Source organism: Onychomys torridus, chromosome 8 (genome assembly GCF_903995425.1).
Source record: "Onychomys torridus chromosome 8, mOncTor1.1, whole genome shotgun sequence".
NCBI lineage: Eukaryota > Metazoa > Chordata > Mammalia > Rodentia > Cricetidae > Onychomys > Onychomys torridus.
Genome location: NC_050450.1, coordinates 42,973,436 through 42,980,249, shown reverse-complemented (window position 1 = coordinate 42,980,249; position 6,814 = coordinate 42,973,436).

The window sequence follows — 6,814 nt, the reverse complement described above, 5'->3', positions numbered from 1 at the left end:
TTGCCTGTATAAATGTCTAAGCACTGTGTGTGTGCAGTGTCTGAAGAGGTCAGGAGAGGGTATTGGATCCCCTGGGACTGGAGTTGTAGACAGTTGTGAGCTGCCATGTGGGTGCTGGGAATTGAACTTGAGTCCTCTGGAAGAGCAGCAAGTGCTCTTAACCACTGAGCCATCTCTCCAGCCCCTATAAAGACATTTTAAACAGTCTTCTGAAGATAAATGGGTGAAATATCAAAATCACTTTGGATCACTATAGACTAAAGACATCCAACATTTTTAGGAAGTGATGGCCCTCTCTAACTAGGTGGTCTTTGTAGAATTAGCTGTGTTTGGATCACAGTTGGACTTCAGTGTGGAATGCTGTAGATGGCTATGTTCTCTTTTTTTGAGATATGATCTCACTGCAGTCCTGGCCTTGAACTCAGAGATCCACCTGCCTCTGCCTCCCCAGTGCTTTCCAAGATTTGATCCTGAGTGTTGCCAGATACACAATAGTAATGATAACAGGAGTTTATCAAAGTTAAACATTTTCACTGGGAAGTGGTGGCACACGCTTTTATTCCCAGCACTCAGGAGGCAGAGACTGGCAGATGGATCTCTGTGAGTATGAGGCCAGCCTGGGCTACAGAGTGAGTTCCAGGAAAGGCACAAAGCTACACAGAGAAACCCTGTCTTGAAACCCCCCCCCAAAAAAAAATAGTGAAAAATTACAGTTGAGATAATGTGTGTCATGTAATTTAATAATTCTTATTACATAAAGAATACATGTGACATACACTTTTAATCCCAGCACTCGGGAGGCAGAGCCAGGTGGATCTCTGTGAGTTCAAGGCCAGCCTGGGCTACCAAGTGAGTCCCAGGAAAGGCACAAAACTACACAGAGAAACCCTGTCTTGAAAAACAAACAAAAAAATGGAGTCTTGAAGCAAGCAACGCAACTAAAAAGTTATTTTGTGTGTATGGGTATTTTACCTACATGTCTGTCTGTTCACTACTTGCGAGTCTGGTGCCCACAGAGACCAGAAAAGGTCAGATCCCATAGAACTGGAGTTAGAGGTGGTTGTGAGCTGCCACGTGGGTACTGGGAATTGAGCCTAGGTTCTCTGGAACAGCAACCAGTGCTCTTAACCGCTGAGCATTCTCTCCAGCCCCTCAACCCAATTGTAAAGTAAGGATTTGAATGGATGCACAGGAGCTGTGAAGATTATGCAGTGGGGGGTGGTAACTTGCTATGGGAGCCTGGCAGCCTGAGTTTCCTCTTGGAACCCACATGATAAAATGAGACAACCAAATCCTGTGAGTTGTCCTCTGACAACTAAACACTTAAGCTGTATCATTACAAAATGCACATGAAATCTTCTTTTTTTTTTTTTTTTTTTGGTTTTTCGAGACAGGGTTTCTCTGTGTAGTTTTGGTGCCTGTCCTGGATCTCACTCTGTAGACCAGGCTGGCCTCAAACTCAACAGAAATCCACCTGCCTCTGCCTCCCAAGTGCTGGGATTAAAGGCTTTCGCCACTGCCGCCTGCCACAATCATGATTTTTAAAGATCTGCATTGTCAGACCTGGTAATTAAAATGAGTGACACACTGTGATACGTCTATTAGATGGGCCAAATCAGGATGGCTGGCAAATGGGCCAAGTGTTGACAGGCACAGGGCTTTTGGTTGTTTTTATTTTGTTTTCTGAGACAGTCTCTCAAGGTAGCCCTGGCTAGTCTGGAACACATATTTGCTTTTTGCCTTAGGTTATCAAATCCCTAGATTATCCATCCTCCTCTTGGCTCAGGACAGACTCAGGTTTTATTGTGACGGTTGCTTTTCCACAGCTGTGAAAGGGCAGCCTAGGAGCAGCTCACAGAAGGGCTTGTGTTGCTTCATGTACCGTGGGGGTGATGCCTCGGCGGCACAATGTGGCAGCAGACAGGTGGGGAGAGGGTGGGTGTGCCCAGCATTGAAACGATGGTTTCTACTACTTACTGTGCCAATCAGGTGATAACTCCTAAAAGTTCACACCCTTCAAAATAGCTTTACAAGCTAGGGACAAAACACTTAAAACACAAACCTGTGGGGGACTTTCAGACTCAAGCTGTCACTGTGTGTGTGCGCCTGCGATTGCATACATGTACATGCTATGTCACACATGTGGAAATCAGAATAACTTTGGGAGTTGATTCCCTGGAAACTGAGCTCAGGTCATCAGGTTTGGCAGCAAGCATCTTGTTTCTACTGAGCCATCTCACTGACCCATACATGTATATCTTGAGCTGGACTTGTGAAGGGCTGGGGCTGTAGTTCAGTGGTACAGCACTTGTACAGTATGCACATGGTCTGGATCCAATCTTCAGTACTGCAAGAAAAAGAACAGATGAAATAGAGTACACACTGGTAATTCTATGAGGAGTCTGTGGAGGTATGGGCTAGAATGTTCCTACAAAGATCTTGTGCCTGCCTTTGTCAGGCAACCCAAGGATACCTGGAGAGTCCCATACTGCTCTACTAATCTAAAAACTAGGGGATAGGAGTATGATTCAGTTAGCAGAATGCTTGCTTAGGGTGTGTTCTGAAGTGTCAAGTTCTGTCCCCAGTACCACATAACCCAAGTATAGTGGTTCCCAGCACTTGGGGAGTGGAGGCGTGAAGATCAGAAGTTCAAGGGCAACCTCAGCTTCATAGCAGGTTTGAAGATAGCCTATGATGTGTGGGATCCTGCCTTAGTAATAATGAAATTATTCCAACATGATCTGTAACATACAACAAATACACAATATGGGGGCTGGAGAGATGGCTCAGAGGTTAAGAGCACTGACTGTTCTTCCAGAGGTCCTGAGTTCAATTCCCAGCCACCACATGGTGGCTCCCAACCATCTGTAATGAGATCTGGTGTCCTCTCCTCTTCTGGCCTGTAGGCATACATGCAGGCAGAACATTGTATACATAATAAATAAATAAATCTTTTTTAAAAAATACACAATATGATGTGGTTTTACTGTCTTTTTTTTTTTTTTTTTTTTTCCTTCGAGACAGGGTTTCTCTGTGTAGCTTTGCGCCTTTTCTGGAACTTACTTGGTAGACCAGGCTGGCCTCGAACTCACAGAGATCTGCCTGGCTCTGCCTCCCTAGTGCTGGGATCAAAGGCATGTGCCACCACCTCCGGCCGACAGTAACACTCTTTAAGAATATAAATTGGGATGTAAAAATAATTTTGAGACAGGGTCTCATATATCTCAGATTAGCCTCAAACTCACTGTATACCAAGGCTGACCTAAAACTTTTGATCACCCTGCCTTCACCTCCCCACCCTGGGTGTTGAGATTAGCGGCGTGCACCCCTGTGCCTGCTTTAAGAGAAAATATCCTGCCGGTGATAGAGGCTACTATGGGGGATCTTAAGCTTCCGGCCACACACGGCTTCATGTAGCTTTTTTCCTACTTTTATCTTTTATTTTTTGCAACAGAGAAGTGAAAAGGCTCAGTTCCCAGGGTGGGAAAAAAAGCTCTGAGTCAGGGTTGCCCGTGGGAGGTTTAAATTAGAGAGCTCTGGGAAGCGAAGGAGACAAGATGTGGCAGGGCCTGGGGCCGAAAATGGCCTTCAGAATCTGGTCACACCAAGGCAAGAGGGCTGGGACTCGGTGTCCTGGCACCGATGCCTGGCCTAGCGGGGGAGAGGCAGGAGGAGAGAAGACTCCTGAAGGCATCAGGGTCATGCACAAGCGACACAAACTGCCCTTGCCATCGTTGCCCGAGATTACAAGAGGCAGCTGAGCGTTTCTCCGAAGGGTATGGAGTCCATTAGACACGGAGCTGTGTACGAGCTGAGGGCCAAGTGAATTAACACGGCACGCAGTCATCCACTCATCCAGTATTTATCTATTTTCAATTACATGGGAAAATGTTCACGAAAGGGCGAACAGGACATTGGACTCTGGTCATGGTTATGTCACTGAAAATGATGTGTCTGAGGAAATTGTGGGTGTGTCTTCTGGTTATATTGCCTAGCATGGCATGAGGGCCTGAGTCCTACCCCCAGCATTAAAAAACAATCTGGACTAGATGCTATGCTAGTTAGAGTTATTTTAAATGTTTAAAAAGGATTATTATTTGGGGGCAGGAATCACGCCACACTGCAGGTGTGAAGGTCGGAGGACAACTTTCCGGAGTTGGTTCTCCCATCATACGGGTCCCAAGCATTGAACTCAGACTTGGCAGCAAACACCTTTACCCACTGAGCCCTATCACTGGCCCTAGTTGGGATGACTTTACTAGAAATGCTGACTGCACTACCTCTATAACAAAGTGAGGAGAATGGGCTGGGCTGGGGGGGTGCAGCTCACTTTATAGGTGTTTGCCTAGCATGCAGGAAGCCCGGAGTTCCCTCCCTAGCACTGCACAAACCAGGAGACCAGAGGTTCAAGAGTTCAAAGCTAGGCTGGGATTATGTGAAACTCTGTTGCAAGGAGTAAGTAGATTAATTTAGGACTTTTTAGAAATAAAGTGGGTAAAGTTTAACAATTGCCAGCAGAAATTTGGCCATGAATTAGCGAAGTTAAAGAAAAACCTATTAGAAGGCTGCCCTCAGCTTTACCTTTCTCCTTAGCACAGTGACACTAACTAGTCTCCGAAGGCAGGGCTCGCTCAGCATTTCCAGAGGGGCGATGGTGAGGGTTTTTGTTGTTGTTCGTTTCTCCAGACAGGGTTTCTCTGTGTAGCCCTGACTATTCTGGAATCCGCCTGCCTCTGCCCCAGAGTGCTGGGATTAAAGGTGTGTGCCACCAACGCCCGAAAAAATGGTGAGAGTTTAAGCTAATGGGGAAGACATGCTTTTCCTGGTTTCTCATTGGTTAGTGGCTTAGAGCAGTTTTTGATAAGCACTTATGAAGAACATAAACTCATTGACAAAGAGCAGGTGGCATTGTAGTTTGTGACGTTTCCAGTCCTAGGTGCACACTTTCTTAATCTCAATCTCATGTCCCTGTTTCCCTACTACACCCCCAGATATCAAGATGCCTATAAAACAACCCAAGAAAGAGACTAATCCAGCTGGCGCCCCCTACTGGAGGATGAGAGCACGGTGACTACTAGAGGTGTCTAGACTATGTCCCTCAGCTGGAAGATTTGAGACCAAAGCTGTGCTTTGCACGGTGTGGAGATGCGTGCTGAACTTGTAAAGAAGGGAGCTAAGCACACAGCATTTTCTATAGTCTTTCAAGATCAACCCTGGAGTAAGAGGGATTTCACTCCCTATAGCAAAGGTAAGAAGGGGCTACGGCTGTAGATGAGTTGATAGAATTCTTGCCTAGCATGCACAAGGCTCTGGGTTTGGTTCCTAGCACCTCATGGAACAGGCATGGTGTTGCACACCTGTAATCCCATACATTCATTCTCAACTACACAAGGAACTCAAGACTGGCCTGGGCTAGAGACCCTGCCTGGGGTGTGAGAGATGGGTAGACAAGCAGGATCGAAAGGATAGCATTTGTTGCTCAGATCTGCAGTGCTTATAAGCTCTGAGTTCCCGGATTCCCGGCTTCTGCATTGTCCTGAGGAGTACGGTCTATGTTTGCCTTCCCACATGTAGGCCCCTGCTTTGTGCTGCTACTTTGGAACTCCTAACAGTGTGGTGAAGGATCAACACAGCCCTGCCAAACAGCCAGGTGGCCTCAGCTACCCACCCACTGTCCTAGGAAACAGCCTGGCAGTGTACCCTAAGCTGCTTGAGCAACTGAGGTCCTAGAAAGCAGATGGGTGGCCCCCTCACCCACCCACAGTCCCAGGAAACAGCCAAGTGGCCTTCTGAAACCGGTTTGGCTCACCAAGGAAAACAGGCAGGCAGCATTACGAATCTGCCTTCAGTCTCAAGAAGCAGTTGAACAGCCTGTTCTCACCTCAGCCTGACGCTGAAGTCTGAGAAACACCAACCACCAACCCTCAGCTCCAGGAAGCAGCTGAACAGCCTTCCTCTAGCAGACCAAGGCCAAGGGCCTCTGAAAAGACACTAACAACATCAGTGTGAAACTAGCAAGCAAGCTCACTGTGGCCTACCAGGGCAGCCCCACCCTCATGTGCCCACAGGAACTACAGGCGCCCTAATACCTGCAGCCAGGAGCACCACACCCAGAGCTGTTAGTGGCAACGTTCCAGCTGGCCCGGAAGTACCTCAACAGAGATCTTCAGTACTTGCATCAATTAAAGCAGAACTGCATGCACGACACGCTAAAGCTTTTCCCTGGAGTCAGAGTCAATAAGGCCTGTAAAGCCAAGGCACACATCGCTGGGAGAGAGCCTTGAACTCTCTACGAAAGTCACCTGGTAAAGATGGCAGAGGCAGCAGATTCACCAGACATACAAACATCAGAGAAGGGCATAAAAAGCACATGCATGTAATCCCAGCACATAGGAGGAGGAAGCAGGAGGATCAGGAGTTCAAGGTCATCCTCAGCTATGTAATGAGTCCAATGAGTCCTGTGCTACAGGAGACCCTGTCTCAGAATAGGAAACAAAGGAATGTACATTGGTTGTATATTACCACTTACATTTTGGGGTGTTTGTTATGTGTTAATTAAATCATTTTAAATCTAGAAGTCATAGAATTATAGAAGTTGTCAGTGGCTAACTTTTGAGAACAGGAAAATAATGGTTTAAAAAGTAACTGATGGAGGGCTGGAGAGACATCTCAGAGGTTAAGAGTACTTTCCTGGAGGACCCAGGTTTGATTCCCAGCACACACATGGCAACTCACAACCATCTGTAATTTTAGTTCTATGGGATCCAAAATGCTGTCCTTGGCCTCTGTAGGCATCAGATACACAAGCAGTATA